Source organism: Lampetra planeri, chromosome 17, assembly GCF_965212315.1.
Source record: "Lampetra planeri chromosome 17, kcLamPlan1.2.h2, whole genome shotgun sequence".
Lineage (NCBI taxonomy): Eukaryota > Metazoa > Chordata > Hyperoartia > Petromyzontiformes > Petromyzontidae > Lampetra > Lampetra planeri.
Window position 1 is genome coordinate 1,025,997 of NC_136123.1, and position 15,247 is coordinate 1,041,243.

A 15,247-nucleotide genomic window follows, 5' to 3' on the forward strand; every position below is an offset into this window, starting at 1 on the left:
GGTTGGCGCACTGCGGTACAGCACGGCCGATGACAGTGGCGAATGTTTGAACCGGTCCTTCGGATTGCCCGATGTTGATTCGCCCTTAAATTAGTAGCTGGTGTGCTTTTGTAAAACATCAGCACCGGGGAGACAAAGGCGGCCGGCCGGGCGTGGTTCTGCCCACCCAGCCGCTCGTGTGCCATGTCGACTTGCAGAGTTTCTCGCTAAAATCACTGCCTCACAGCCGGTGTGGGCTACACGGGGGGTCTTTGCATTTACCGTGCGTATGCACGCATGCATGTGCACGTACATAATGCAAAGCGGCACCTAGCCTGGCACGAGCGCCGTGGTGACTTCACTTGATGGCGAGCCACCGTTGTCGTTGTGCGTGTGGAGCGCGCGTGAATATGTATGCACGAGGTAGCAACCAGTGGTTCGTGTTTAATCTTGTTAATTAGCACAACAAAGCACCGATTTACACATGCACCGACTCGTGATGCCGCTCCTGCGTTGGCAGTGGTGCAGAAGCAAAGTAAACAATTCAAAAACAGCAACAACACACTGGGGCCTTGAAATGAAAAATAAGAATAGGTTTTACCCTTTCTGGCAAATAAAACAGATAATGAGATGGTCAAACACCGAATCGGAATCAACTACTGCATTAAACACAAGTGCTTGTGATGCATATGCAAGTACTTGTGGTTAATGCAGACTTGATTCCTTACAAAAGGTATCTATGTAGTGTTTGACCATCTCATTACCAGTTTTATTGGCAGAAAGGGTAAAACCTCTTCTTTTTTCGTGGTTGTAATTCCCATCATAGTTTAACATAAACACAAAGTTTGTTTAAATTTTGATTTAAAGCTTTCGTGACTGCAGGGATTCATATTCTTGGTTCTTTCGGTAAAGTCGCGTAGAAGGGAAATAATAAAATAATAATAAATTATACATTTCTTGCTGTGTTTTTCACACCTGATGATGATTGCTTGTGTTGCAGTCGAAACGTCGTGAGAATTGTATTGTTTTATATATTTTATTATTTCCCTTCTACGTTACTTTACCGAAAGTTTGTTTAGTTTAATAGTTTAGTTTCATCGGCGCCAGAGTTTAAATCCCCCGCGGCCTAACAATTGTATAAACAAGTTCATGGGTTGATTGGCAGGCCGCGTGTGGTGGGGTAGAGTGTGGGCACTCCCACCTTGTCCACTCCGTCTGTGGCCCGCGGGGAAGAGTAGGCCAAATTCCCCGTGGTCGTGCTTTCTAGAACTGCCACCGCCGCGGAGGCCTTTCCCCCAGCAGAGGCTAGGGCAAGACATTGCAGGGCTGCGCTTTCACCTTTCAAATGCAGCGTTGTGTATATACACACAGCGCTGTATATAGATGCCAACACACTCTGTCCAGTTCTCGTAAACACGCGTGGGTAACACCAATTCCTCGCGTAACGCAGAGTTGGTGGAATGCTGGTCCATGACCCTTAATTCAGGCGATGGATCTGGGTGAGGGGTCACAGAGAGGGGGGGAGTGGCAGGCGATGGTCGCCGTGTCCTGTCGCGACCCGAAATGTTAGCAGATTATTTGGCGACGCTGCAGCTGCTGCTGCGTTGGCGGTGGTGCACGAGCACAAATAACAAACACACACGCGACGCGTTCGTCAATAACAGCGTGGCCTTGAATGCGATATATATATATAAACGGGCGACGTTTCGGGCAATAGCCCTTCGTTACAAAAATGTGGAATTTCCACCACTGGCCTCCGCGGGGTTGGTGGTTCTCATTGTAAATGTTGTGGATTTGCTCTCAAACACACAACCGGTGAGTGCTGTACTAGTCACGAATTGTCACGCTCTCTTTACGTGACAAGCCTTACTAAGTGGCTGTGTCGGGTGGTGGCCGGTTTAACGACACATTTATACATTTACGTGATCTAACCCACCCCAACCCCCCCCCCCCACCTGTATCATGGATTATATTGGTCGCGAAAAGCCTCCTCCTCCTACTCCGTCTTAAACTTGGTCCGTCTGTCTGCCCACGGAGTCACCAGTCACCTCGCCCGGGGCCTGATATTTGTGTGTAACTCGAGGCCTGATGTTTGTGTGTAACTCGGGGCCTGATGTTTGTGTGTAACTCGGGGCCTGATGTTTGCGTGTAACTCGGGGCCTGATGTTTGTGTGTAACTCGGGGCCTGATGTTTGTGTGTAACTCGAGGCCTGGTGTTTGTGTGTAACTCGAGGCCTGATGTTTGTGTGTAACTCAGCGCCTGATGTTTGTGTGTAACTCGGGGCCTGATGTTTGTGTGTAACTCAGCGCTTGATGTTTGTGTGTAACTCGGGGCCTGATGTTTGTGTGTAACTCGAGGCCTGATGTTTGTGTGTAACTCGGGGCCTGATGTTTGTGTGTAACTCGGGGCCTGATGTTTGTGTGTAACTCGGGGCCTGATGTTTGTGTGTAACTCGGCGCCTGATGTTTGTGTGTCACTCGGGGCTTGATGTTTGTCTGTCGCCGCATGCGCCGCGCGCTTTTGCTGCGATTTTATCGCGAGAGGCGCGCGGCACAAAAATAGAGCAGTTCTGGGGGGGTCTGAGATGGCGAAGCGGCTGGCCGCGCGGCGGCGTTGACGTGGCACGGCCCGCGTCTCGCGGCCCCTCCAGACACTCTGCCCCATTGACCCGCACACGCTGCCAAGGGGGCGAAGGGGCGAGCGCGGCTCTAGCCCGGAGCCTCTCTGCTGCTGCTGCTGCTGCTGCCCGTGGCTCACCCCGTGGCTCACGCTGTGGCTCACCCCGAGGCTCGGCCCCGTGGCTCACCCCGTGGCTCACTCTGTGGCTCACCCCGTGGCTCGGCCCCGTGGCTCACCCCGAGGCTCGGCCCCGTGGCTCACCCCGAGGCTCGGCCCCGTGGCTCACCCCGTGGCTCTGCCCCGTGGCTCACCCCGTGGCTCGGCCCGTGGCTCGGGCCCCGTGCTGCCCACGGCGGTGGTCGTTGTGCACTGGCCTAGCGCTCTGCGAGTGCAATGGGCAGGGTCGCCGGAACCGAGCCGATCTCCCCGCGCGGCAGCTGCGACAATGACGATGATCGTGGCGATCCATGGGCAGAGAGCCCGTAGGTGGTCCACTGCACATTTCGTCTTTTGTTTCCACTTTCCTCTTCTGTCGTGTCGTGTCAGTATGCTCAAGTCGTGGCCACATCCTTCTGACACCAAACTCTGATGTCGTCGTCACGGTATTCTCTCGTAGGTCTTCCTCTCTTTCAGGTTTGGGTACGTGTGGTGTGTTCTAGGTCTGGGTGTGTGTGTATGGAGTGGTATGTGTGTGGCTGTGTGTGTGTGGCTGTGTGTGTGTGTGTGGCTGTGTGTGGCTGTGTGTGTGTGTGTGTGGCTGTGTGTGGCTGTGTGTGTGTGAGAGTCTGTGTGTGTCTGTGTGTCTGTGTGTGGCTGTGTGTGTGTGGCTGTGTGTGTGACTGTGTGTGTGACTGTGTGTCTGTGTGTGTGTCTGTGTGGCTGTGTGTGGCTGTGTCTGTGTGTGTCTGTGTGTGTGTGGCTGTGTCTGTGTGTGTCTGTGTGTGTGTGGCTGTGTGTGTGTGTCTGTGTGTGTGTCTGTGTGGCTGTGTGTGGCTGTGTCTGTGTGTGTCTGTGTGTGTGTGGCTGTGTGTGTGTGAGTCTGTGTGTGTCTGTGGCTGCGTTCCCGTCCTGGCTGCCGCTGCACCCCAGCCGCCCGGGGCTGTAAACACGACGCGAGTGCTGCCAAGTGAGGCCACGGGGTCGCGCCGCCTGCCGCGTTACCACGAACGCTGGGAAGCGGCGCCCAGCCGTGCCGAGCCGTGCCGTGCCGAGCCGTGCCGTGCCGAGCCGTGCTGGGCCGAGCCGTGCTGGGCCGAGCCGTGCCAAGCCGTGCTGGGCCCAGCCGTGCTGGGCCGAGCCGTGCTGGGCCGAGCCGTGCCGTGCCGTGCCGAGCCGTGCTGGGCCCAGCCGTGCTGGGCCGAGCCGTGCTGGGCCGAGCCGTGCCAAGCCGTGCTGGGCCCAGCCGTGCTGGGCCGAGCCGTGCTGGGCCCAGCCGTGCCGAGCCGTGCTGGGCCCAGCCGTGCCGTGCTAAGCTTCACCCTCTGGGTGCACGCGAGGCTCACGCCTCCCATCTCCCCTCTCCCCCATCTCTCCATCCTCACATCGCCCCTCGCATTTCCATAAACGTCTCTGCCATGTTGCGCCTCTCGTCATCTCTACCGGCATCTCCCCTCTTAACCCACGAACGTCATCTCAAATCTCACGTCGGCCTCTTAAACAATGCCCCTGCCAACGCCTCTCGTCTCGCACCCCCCGCCTCATCCATCTCCCCTCTAGCCCCCCCAACTCCCCCTGTCCCCCCCGGGGCCCGCCCGCTCCCCCCTCCTCGCCCATATCCAGATCTGGAATCTCGTCTCCCATCCACTCCCCACCACGAGCCCGTCCGCTCCCTTTTGCCCCGATTCGCGGAATTCAAAAGGCGCGGTTGGCAAATAACGAAACAGTCGCGAGAACAACAACCACAACAACAACCACAACAACCACAACAACACCAACAACCACAACAACCACAGCAACACAAACCACAACAATAACAACAACCACAACACGGCGGAATCGCCACCAGTGCCAACACTAACGACTACAGCAGAATGTACAGACCACCACCACCACCAACCATCACCAACAACAACCACCACCAACAACCACCACCGACAACCACCACCAACAACAACCACCACAACAACCACCACCGACAACCATCACCACCACCAACAACAACCAACAACAACCACCACCAACAACCACCACCAACAACCACCACCAACAACCACCACCGACAACCACCACCAACAACAACCACCACAACAACCACCACCAACAACCATCACCACCACCAACAACAACCACCAACAACCACCACCAACAACCACCACCAACAACCACCACCGACAACCACCACCACCACCAACAACAACCACCACCAACAACCACCACCGACAACCATCACCACCACCAACAACAACCACCACCAACAACCACCACCGACAACCACCACCACCACAAAACGTTAAAAGGACCAGCAGCCAACATCAATAAGCACAGCCAAAGATCCCCCGTGTAGCCTGTAACAGACTGCAGGGGCAAGTGCTGTTAGCGAGAACCTATAAAGGCCGGCACGGTACACGAGGGGGTGGGTGACCAACACCACGCCCGGCCGCCTTTGTCTCCCCAGTGGCGATGCTTACACATCGCACTGCTTCCCACGACGACACCAACAACGAGGAATCGAGGAGTTTGCTGGCCGGGCGGGAACGAGGGAATCATCAGCGGGGTAAAGTCCACGCCTCGCGGTCGTATAGGGAGCAATGGGGCGAGCACGATCATAGACCTCCCCAATCACCACCGCCAGCACCACTCAGCGACAACAACAACAACAAGCGGATATCCGACCCGTTGTTATTTATATCACTGCGACAGAGCCGGCTGCGTTCGTGTTGTCTGAGTGTGGGTGCACCTGGCCCGGCACAGGCGCCGTGGTGCGTCACCGCCACTGAGTGTCAAAAGGCGAGTGTTGGTGTTGGGTGTGTGTGTTTGCCGGCCTTCATCGGTGCTTGCTAACGGCGCTCGTCTGTTAAGGCTATAAGGGACATCTTTTTGACTTTTATATATTGAGGGAGCGGTGGCGGAGCGGTTACACGCCGCGCTTCGAACCCGGCCACCCGAGTTCGATTCCTGCTCACGGCCAAAGCCCAGTGACGAGTATCTGAACCGGTCCTGGGCCTCGACTCAGCCTCACATGAGTACCTGGTTCAGTGTGTAAAAACATCGCCACTGGGGAGACAAAGGCGGCCGGGCGTCGTTCTGGCCACTCACACCTCCGCGTTGTGTGCCGCCGTGCCGGCCTTCATAGATGCTCGCTTCGAGCACTTACCCCAACAGAATGTTGAGGCTATCCGGGAATCTTTGTTGAAGGTGTGTGTGTGTGGGTGTGTGTGGGTGTGTGTGTGTGCCACGACATTCCGTAGACTCGTAGCGAGAGCTCCGTTTGACCCCCCCATACCCTGCTGCTATGTTTAGGCTTCTCTGTTGATCGTCACCACCTCCTCCCACTCCTCGTCCACTCCTCACCACCTACGTGTCACCCTCACCACCTACGTGTCATCCGCACGTAGCTGTTATGGAAAAGCGAAAGCAGACCGATATTAATAACGGCGTCATCGTCATCACAACGATCGTCGTTGTCGTCATCGTCATCGTCCTTTACCCTGCTTAACCTTGGTGGGGGGAGCCTCAACGCGAATTTGAACGTCCCAACGTCACGTAACGCATCTCAATAATTCTAGAACGCGGTCTGAATAATGTGAACGCCACCTCGGTGACTTCGTGAGATGTGTTGAGCAAACGCATTCCATGGTTGGCAGCCGCGAACAACCAGCAGTGTTCAGCAATCGCAGCTCAATCAAGCACCTTCGCGAATGACAAAGAGCAGAGATGCAATATTCAATATTCAATATGCGATATTCAATATACAATATGCGACGCTTTGGGTTAATGGCTTTTCTTCAGAGCGCGAAAATGTCATGAATTTCGCGATGCCTCCCGTCGTCTCTGACCGTAATCTGCTGATGGCTCGGCGACTTTGAAACGTCTCAATTGTAATTCCCAGCGGGCGTACCTGCCGGCTAAGCTCTTGTTACCATGCTAAGGGCGCTGTCCATCGTGGGGGAGGGGTGTTGGGGGGGGGTAATTTAAATTGCAGGGGTTTCACCCTTACAATGTGTTGCACCCTTACCACGTGTCATTGTTATTGAGTCTCAGCCGGGTCTCTGAGCGCGTTGCATAAGTCGCCAACGAACACCACCCGGCGCCCCGGTGATTGATTTTTTGTTAAATAACTAAACGATGTTTTTATTCTACCAGAGATCACGTGGACACTTATAGCAGCCACATACTCTCAACGCGTTTTTTTTCTAAACGTGGAGGTAAATACCGGAGGACCCGGAGAAAAATCCACGCGACCACGGGGAGAGAGAGACACGCAAACTCCAAATATACAGCAGCAGCCGTCAGGGTCGGGATCGAGCTCACGACCTCCTGCATACCAGGCGAGGTAGTTAACATCTCCGAGCCACCGCGGCGCGCCATTTCACAAGGAGCCCCACGTGGTGGGCGCCTTGCCGACTGCTTCGTCCCAGTTGGACACTCACTTCATCCACTCACCCACTCGTCCACTTAACCGCTCACTCACTCAATCACTCACGCGCTCATCCACTTCACCACTCACTCATTCACTTCACCACTCACTTCACCACTCACTCATCCACTCACTCAACCACTCATCCACTCAATCAACCACTCACCCAACCACTCACTCATCCACTCATCCACTCACCCAACCACTCACTCATCCACTCACTCATCCACTCACCCAACCACTCACTCATCCACTCATGCAACCACCACACTGCAGGTCACAGCTCCTCTCTTTGCGCTGCTTCCTTCACACTGCTGCACTTTTGAATTCTCTCCCAGCGTCCCAAGTTTACCAAGTTCTTATTGAGTTCATTTCATTTGTTACACGGACGATAATGGTCCCCGTTTGGCCAGTTGCCCGGCTATTTCACACGCGAGATCCGTGGTGGTGAGACGCAGCACACACGAGGGGGTGCTTGGGGGATATGGCGCAGCGAACGAGGCGTGAGACGCGAAGAGTATATACCCCTGCTCCATTCAAGACACGTGTCCACCTTATCTGGCACAACTTCCACAGCGCCGTCTGTTGCTGGCCGCTTGGCGTTTTCGGGCCCAATTGGGGCCCTGTGCTCTTCGAGCAGCGATTTCAACAACAACAACAAAAAACAACAACAAAAACAACAACAACAAAAACTACAACAAAAAACAACAACAAAAAAACAACAACAAAAAACAACAACAAAAACTACAACAAAAAACAACAAAAAACAACAAAAAAACTACAACAAAAAACAACAACAAAAACAACAACACCAAAAAACAAAAACAACAACAAAAACAACACTCCCAGCCCAGACAGACCCCACGTGGTTACTCGTGTTGTGAGCCACCGCAGCTGCTGCGCGCCGGTATGGGGGATCAATGGGGGATGGGTGGGGAGTGGAGGGGAGTGGAGGAGGGAAGGGAGCGGAGGGAGGAGGCCGTTCCTTCCACCGCCACTCGCGCCTTACAAGGGGCTGCGCGCGGGGTCCGAGGCGGTCATTGGGCAGCCCGAGACGTCGTTTCGCCCGCGTCAACAACGGAGCGGGCCGCCGTGGCGATGTCGGCGTTGGCCACGCAGCGCTGACGAGCACGGTCACTGCGACGATGGTGCGATGGTGATGGATGGACGATGGTGATGATGACCGGGTGGAGACGGGGGGCCGATTACCCCCGCCCACCACCCTCCACAACCATCACCACCTTCTTGAGACCCCCAAATGTGTTTTTTTTGTATCGATAGATTTCTGCCAGAGACGAGACATTGAATATTTGTGTTTGGTTTATGAACGCAGCCCCCCCCCCCGGCCCCCTCTTTGGGGAGCTTCTCAGTCCGCCTCTGACGTGGGGGGAGGGAGGGGGTGGGGGAGGCATCATCCAGCAGTGGATTTACAGAGCACCGAATGATTTGATGTAGCACTGTTACAGCCTTCGCAGGATGTTAGGGTCCCCATTTAGATTCGTCATATACACATGCACACACGTGACACACACATGCATATGCGCCGACACGCAGCCCGCAATCGCATCTCCGACTGAGCAACCGCTCCACCTTCCACTAGAATATGAATGAAGACAAGACAAAGCTCTCCCGTGTAGCCTTTAACAGACTGTTGGGGCAAGCGCTGGTTGCGAGTAGCACCATTATGAAGGCCGAAACGGCACACGAGGGAGTGGGTGGCCAGCTCCACGCCCGGTCGCCTTTGTCTTCCCATTGCCGAATGTTTACACGGCAACAGTGAGTCGTTTGAGGCGAGAAGGAATCGAATTCGGGTGGCCGGGTTCGAAAGCGCAGCGCGTAAACCACTACACTACCGCTCCCCTACGCACACGGTGGCTAGGAGATGTTAACTACCTCGCCTGGTATACAGGAGGTCGTGGGTTCGACCAAGACCCTGACGCCTGCTGCTGTATATGTGAAGATGCTCGGTGTAGTCGGCACTTTGCTTCGTTCATCATTTAGTTTTTTTGTTTTCTTCAATGTTTTGCTTTATGTGCCCCCCCCCCCCCCCCATTTTTAAATGAAAGATTTCACGCTCTGCTCTCCTTATTCTTAACCCTTCCCTCTCTCTCTACCCCCTCTCTCTTTTTTTTTCTTTCTCTCCCCGTGGTCGCGTGGATTTTCCTCCGGGTCCTCCAGTGTTTCCCTCCACATTCACGATCAACATCGTCACGCGTTCAGAGCATGTGGCTGCCATAAATGCCCTCTTGATGAGCCGTTTCGTTGAGCTATCATTTGTGATTGCCAAGTCGCTTCTTAAAAAAAGAGCTCTACAGTACAGCGGCTCGACGGGACCTTAACCAGCAATAAAAAAACGAGTTTCAGTTTATAGTTTACACACACACGCGGGGACGTGTTCCATACGCGAGTGTAAACACGCGGCTGGCGACAGGCCTGGTGCTGTCGGAACACGCCGTTCTTGCAACAGCTGACACGAGACTGGCACTCGGCCGTGAGCCGAGCCGCCAGTCAGAGACCTGACGACTTCCTTTTAAAATGTCCAGTAACCACCCCCGGCACGAGACTGGCACTCAGCCGACCACACCGCCTCCACTGTGACCCGAAACGCCACCTGACGACCTCCTTTTAAATGTCCAGTAACCGTCCCACCCACCACATCTCAGATCCTCTTCGGAGCAGGTATAAAGTGTGGGTGCTTCCCATGTATTCCAAGACGTGTGGCCTAGCATGGAAGAGTAGGCCAAAGTACAGTCTCCAACAGTGGTCTCCAACACGTCTGGACAAGAGGTCTACTCAATGTCAACCGTCAATAAATGTTCGCGGAGGACCGAGTGCCAAGAACGTATTTATTGAATTTCATATTAATTTACATCGTAGTTACCAATTTAATGCATCTAAACTGAACCATTTTTATTTATTTTAACAGGTAAGGCCCACTGAACCATATAGTTATTTTTCCAGAAGCGACCTGGTCACAAATAATAGCTCAATGAAGCGGCACATCGCGTGTAAATGTTTAGCAGCAGCCAACGACTCTAAACGCGTGTTTCTAAATGTGGTGGAAAAAACCGGAGGACCCGGAGAAAAATCCACGCGACCACGGGGAGAGAGAGACACGCAAACTCCACATATACAGCATCAGGCGTCAGGGTCGGGATCTGAACCCACGACCTCCTCCATACCAGGCGAGGTAGTTAACATCTCTGGGACACCCCCAGGCCCCAGACCCCTCCAGCAAAGTCGCCGAGTAAGCCCAAGCAAGCGACCAGATCGACCTCGACATCATCACCCACCCCTTCCCCCTATCCAAGTTACCCCCCAGCCCCCCCCTCTCCACCAGGACTCCATCCAAACAGCTCCTGATGCTCCCACCCTGAGCCGCACTAACAAAAGACAGTCCTTCGGAGGGGCAGTGCTGTGTTATTCACGAATCCATTGCCGCAGTTGTCCTCCGATTCGTGTTTGCGCCGCCACGATCAACACGCAGCACACACACAGAGAGTCACAACCTCGGCGTGGCCCTAGAAAGCCCCTGACTCGATACTCTTGCCACTGTACCCGCGGTGTTTACGGAGGGGGAGGAGCGAGCGAGCGGTGGGGGAAATCAATGGGTACAGGCTGAACCGAAGAGCAAAGCGGTCAGCCAAGGTGACGGTTACGTAAAGCCTATTGTGCGGATGCTTGCAGATTTCGACGGTGCGTGGAGGGTGGTGGGGGCTGGTGGGGGAGCCAGGCCGAGGAAGTGAGCGAAGTGAACTTTCTCAAATGTTACCCCCCCCCCTCACTGGGGCTCGATTTTGGAGTGGGGCGTGCATGGTTGTGGTGAAATGCCGTGGCACCAAAATATATTTTTGTTTGTTTGTGATTTTAGATTAACGTGCATTGAGATTATTTTGCTGTTATACAATTCTGCACGATGAGCAACTTTATTGGGCTATCACTTGTGGGAAGATCGCTGCTGGGACCTTACCTGGTAACATTTTTGTTTAGATTTTGTTGTTGTTGTATATTAGTGATTTGCTTAAATTTCCTATAGTATGCATTCCTATCCTGTTTTTTTTGTCTTGTTTGTTGTTGTAACGTTCTGACCCGCCTACACATTACATCTGTGAAAAAGATCTTTATAGCTCGTCGGATTCCTCCAGTCTAAATAAATATTCAGATTTTGTTTAACTCGCACACGACACCACACACGTCCATATAACTGGCATATAAGGGGGCGCGTTTTATATGCAGTAGAAGGTCCAATGGCCGGAACGTCGCCGATTGAATGTGTTACATTTTTTGGGCAATGTTATTGACAACTCAGCATCACAGAGAAAAGATAAAAAAATTAATGATGTGATCAGTATACATATGAGTGAGGTGTTTGCTACCACTGCTGTGATGATGATAACCATCAGCGACTCCACCATCACAATCACTATCAGTGACCAACACCACAACCACCACCATCAACCACCATCACAATTGCTATCAGTGACCACCACCATCATCAACCACCATCACAATCACTATCAGTGACCACCACCACCATCAACCATCACCACAATCACTATCAGTGACCACCACCACCACCACCACCATCAACCATCACCACAATCACTATCAGTGACCACCACTACCATCATCAACCATCACCACAATCACTATCAGTGACCACCACCACCACCATCAACCATCACCACAATCACTATCAGTGACCACCACCACCATCAACCATCACCACAATCACTATCAGTGACCACCACCACCATCATCATCAACCATCACCACAATCACTATCAGTGACCACCACCACCATCAACCATCACCACAATCACTATCAGTGACCACCAACACCACCATCAACCATCACCACAATCACTATCAGTGACCACCACCACCACCACCACCACCATCAACCATCACCACAATCATTATTAGTGACCACCACCACCACCACCATCAACCATCACCACAATCACTATCAGTGACCACCACCACCACCATCAACCATCACCACAATCACTATCAGTGACCACCACCACCACCATCATCAACCATCACCACAATCGCCGGTGGAAGCACACGAGTTCTGTCAGTCTCCCGGTCCTCGCTTGACTCCGAAGAAAGGGTCATTGCCCGAAACGTCAGCCTGTTAAATGTTGTTGTTTTTGTTGTTGTTGTTGTGTGGCGGTGGCGTTGGTAATGGGCCCCGTTCAGCCGAAGCGTTACACAACTCACCCCGCGAGCAACGCTTCGCGGCTCACGGCTATTTCTGTAGCTCCGACGCATGCCCTACTTTTATCTAAGCGGCTCGCAACTAGGAATTCTGTAAATAGCAGCACCTCTTAATACATACGCGATGCTCGATACGTATTTTTATATTAACCGCATTGCACGGCTCATGTGAGCGTAGGGGCGACGCGGTGACGGCTCACAATTTTTATTTTTTATGAACGCGCAAAACGAGGCGACTCCCCGCCGTGTGATGTAACAGCAGCACGAGGCGCTGCGAGGAATTAAATGTCGAAACCTATTCTTGTACTCGTTGGTTCTTTCCTTAAAGTCACGTAGGTATGAAATAAATCACGACGTTTTGGGCGCAACACAATCGTCCATCATCAGGTGGGAAAGCGTGGTCTGCTGCTGAGGCAGACTGTTTTAAAACAACCTATTCTTATTTTTCATTTCAAGGCCCCAGTGTGTTGTTGCTGTTTTTGAATTGTTAACTTTGCTTCTGCACCACTGCCAACGCAGGAGCGGCATCACGAGTCGGTGCATGTGTAAATCGGTGCTTTGTTGTGCTAATTAACAAGATTAAACACGAACGACTGGTTGCTACCTCGTGCATACATATTCACGCGCACTCCACACGCACAACGACAACGGTGGTTCGCCATCAAGCAACGGCGGAGCCAGGATTTTCAGGTAGGGGGGGGGCAACCCCTCCAGCAATGAAAAATGATAGAGGAGTTGTTAGTAAGGACTTGTCCCTTGCTTTTTATTCGACGCGTGTGCGGCGATGGCGCAACCATCGATCGAGGGTCGAATTCGAACCGCGTCGTGTGATCGGCATCGCTGAAGGTGAATGCCTTCAGGGAAGTCGTGTACTGTGTCGCAACTGCGCACAATTATGTGAGTCACTTATAACCGCTTTGCCGTTACTTATTGCCAATTATTGACTCAGAATATTGTCCTATAATCTCAGTCCCTGGCACATAATATGCTACACCGTGGCAGTGGGGGTCGCAAAATGCCGATTTATTACTAATAAACCCCAATGATCCGATTGAAATTAGGGATTTCGATGGGACCATTGGGGGGGGGGGGGCACGTGCCACCCCACCCCCACTGGCTCAGCCAGTGGCCAGAGAGGCGGTGCCGCGTGGCACTTAGTCTGGGGGCAATGTCGCTGCGTGCGTGGGACTGCAGAAACAAACGAAAAAAACATCCCCTTTAAAGGGTATTGGCCAAACATCCCAATGTAGCAGGACCCTCTTGAAATCGTCTCGAGGATGTTCCCCCCCTCCCCCCACCCCCCCCCTCGGAATTTTTGTTTCGACATTACGACGGCTCTCCGTCGTTACAGCCGTAACGGGGTGGAGCGGTGGTGCAATGGTTGGCGTAAGAACCGCGTGAGCCGTTGATCGTCTGCAGATTTAGGATGCCCGGCCACACAGCGAACGTCAGTAGCGACTGGATATACACACGTGTGTGTGTGTGTACACGTGTGTGTGTGTGTACACGTGTGTGTGTGTGTACACGTGTGTGTGTGTACACGTGTGTGTGTACACGTGTGTGTGTGTGTGTACACGTGTGTGTGTGTACACACCAACGCAGTTTCACGGTGTGTACACAAGGCTGTGTAAACATTTTGATTGGTGGTGCAATGATTAAGTGATTATCGCACTGCACATTAAATCAGACCGCCCGAGTTCGATTCCTGGCCGCGGTCAATATCAGTGGTGATACTTGAACCGGTATCATCACCACTGATGTTGACCGCGGCCAGCACTGACCAGCGTGGAGAAGTATGGCCAAACGATCCCCAAGACCCAAGCCAGTGTAGCGAGGTCCTTCATCCAGCAGTGGATTGACTGTAAATGATCATTTAACTGACAAATAAAAACCCAATTCAAGAACCTTACGTCGCGAGTAAAGTCTCCAGACTCGGTGTTACCCAAAACGACGTAAGTTAAAAACGGGACACGTGGATTTCGTGGAATCTCAACGGCCGCGGAGGAAAAGAAAACAGCAGCGAGGCATCTCCCGAGGCTCACGTAACGCACAAACAGCCGCGATGGAGATCACAAATATTTGCGTGACAGCCAACTCGGGGCTTGTTGCTACGCACTCAGGGGCTGTGGAATGTCACACGAGGTCGCGTGAGCCCTTGTGCCTTTTGTGTGGGGTCCTGCGAGGTGGGAGCGTGTGGTGGTGGTGGTGGTGGCTACGGCTGGTGATTGGGGTGGTTGCTGTATTAGTACAAGAGTATTTGTTGACACGTGCGGGATCGTTCAAGGATACTGCGCTCCCATTGCAAGAGCGTCCTGCATTGTGACGATAGCGGTGGTAATGGCAGCTGTAGTTGGTAGTGGTAGTAGACTTGGTAGTTGTTGGTAGTGGTGGCCAAGGTGGTGTTGATCGTGCAGCCAGTCGTGAGCCCCCCGTCTCAGCCTTCATAAGTAAGAACTTTTGTGTTTGCGCGCTAGTATGAGTCCCCCAGCAGCCTGGGGGGTGCTTTGTGCGAGGTGGTAGTACTGTGGTAATCGAGGCTCCCATAGAACGCTTCACGAATTTGCGTGTCATCCCATATAAGAGCCCCCATTGATGGAGCGCCTCCTCTACCCCTTCACGGCTGGGGTTTAATTTTAGGCTTTGAGGAGGTAAGGGACACAGAGAGAGGGGGGGGGGAGAAAAGAGGGGCGGGAGAGTTAAAGAGTTTTCTGAGAATCGTAAACACTGCGCCAAACACGGTGGCCGCTCTTGGCCGAGATAAACAGTGCGCCACCCCCACCCCGCCCGCCCCCGCACCCACCCAGGAACCCGCACGTCCACAGAAGAAGTAATAACAAACAACACCATGG